Here is a 2,192-nt window from a genome sequence, read left to right on the forward strand (position 1 = left end):
CTATAATTTTATCTCTTAAATGCATGTTCTCCTACACAAAATTTTTGTATTAACTTTTGTATAAAGTTTTGTAAAAACAACTCTTGTATTGTATTTCAACTTCAATCTGACAACGTCATTAGTTCATCGACAAAACACAGCATTAAATATGAGTCTTTATATTGTTATGCTGTTAGCTTTGTACAATTCAAGTTATTTTATGATACCCAGTGTGTTTGTGAAAGTTATTATCCATATTGAGTATTATATGTCTATCATATGTAATTTACCATTGATTTGTTTTACGTATATGATGGTATTTGAGAGCAAAATGGTTTGGAGCAGCTGACTTTTGACTAATAGATAAGAGTTGAATTCTCTGAAAGGCTGCTGGTGGTGACAGAAGGTCATCCGAATGGTCTTTGCAACTAAAAATGTTTTCAATGGCAAGGTTCCCTTGCTAGTGAGCTCATACCTGCTTAAGCAAATTTATAAAGCTGTTGCTCATAGAGTTTGCCTGAAAACATTCTTACCCACTACAGCTTCTGCTTACAACTGACAAAACGAATATCAGGCTCAATTTTTGATATATTGCCAACAATAGCATTTTATACATGTAAAGTTTTGGTATATAGTGACAAGCATTTCGTAAAAAGGGCAGTATGGACTTTACACAATACATTGAATCAGAATTGTGTGCTTGCCATGCTAACAACACTGTCATTGGGCAAGTTACCACTTTTATTCTACAGCAGTCCTCCAGTACCTCTGTTACAGCTTCTCTGACAGTGGTGCTGGGGAGTTTTTAAGGTGAAACTCACTCTAGGGTGAGTTTCACCCTAGGGGGCATTTTAGGGTGATACTATTTGATAAAACTATTTGTAAAAAAGATGATGAAAACAAGTCCAGTCTTATGGTAATTAACCACGTCAAATATCTTTCATTTCCTCATACTTCTGAGTTATCCACTTGTTTAGAGAAGTTTGAAAGCCATTAATAGACCCCCTGTACTTTCACACAGTTTGCAGTTTGTTACTTTTCCTTTGCCACAAACTATAACAAGCTATATAGCCTCTGTAGCTTGCTATATAGCCTACTATAGCAAACTATATAGCATCGAAAAGGAATCATTTTTGCATTTTTTCTGTTATGTAGAAGCATGCTTAAATGCTGATTGGGTTGCATCAAGTACTCTGCAGTTTGTTAGTACAGTTTGATAAGTTTCATACCTCCAGCGGACCTTTCCAAGGTCACGAATGTAGTTCACAGGTTGTCCTATTGCTCAGATAATATATTTTATCAATTTCAGTAAGTTGTGTAGTGCTCGTTAAATTTGATTAAGTCGATGTACATGTAAAATTAGTATGCACATTTTTAGCTGGATTGTGAGTTGGCATACATTTAAACAACTTCAAATATATTTTTTATATTCTACACATTTGAAGCTTTCTAAAGATGTATACCTTTGCTAGGTTTGACCCAAAACTAACTGGTTAAATCTATGAAAACAATAGATCACTTGGCAAATTCAATGTGGTCCATTATTTTTGAACACCGCTGTATACTATTAAACACATAGTAATTTATTATCCAGTTTTAAAGCAAATTATGTGAAGCTAAAGGGAAACAAGAATGATTTACTTTCTATGCTTTAAAAACAATTCTTTTCTACTGTTTTCGTACATATTCAAGGCAGAAGTGGTGCTGACACACGGTTTGGTATACTTCCTCTACGTACAAGTATTCTGCTTGCAAGTTAGTTTCTTCTGTCAAATATCATATAAAATTATCTTCTGATAAATTTTTACTTGATATCCTTCATTGATGAATCATACAAGTAAAATGTGGGCAAAAACATCCCAGTAGCGTCTGATTACGGAAAGATAACAAAAAGCCTCTTGCTTTGGCGACAACCAGTTAATCATAGCAAAATGTTTTTCAGCTACACATTAGTGGTGGAGTAAGATTGATAGCAGGATATTAAGTAGTAGCGCTCGACATGAATTGACAGGTTCAGAATTCTGTGGTTTCCCAGAATTCGTTTGCCTAAGTTCACTATATCTGTACATTGTATCTAAAAACGTATGTTTACGTTATGTCATAGGCGCAACTAGCAAATAGTAATGACTACCTTGTAAGTTAATTAACTGAAAGTTTGTATGAAGATGAATGAAAAGCTGGCTATCAGTGTTTTTTAAACATGGATACAGCTG

This window comes from Watersipora subatra, chromosome 4 (assembly GCF_963576615.1).
Source record: "Watersipora subatra chromosome 4, tzWatSuba1.1, whole genome shotgun sequence".
Classification (NCBI taxonomy): Eukaryota; Metazoa; Bryozoa; class Gymnolaemata; order Cheilostomatida; family Watersiporidae; genus Watersipora; species Watersipora subatra.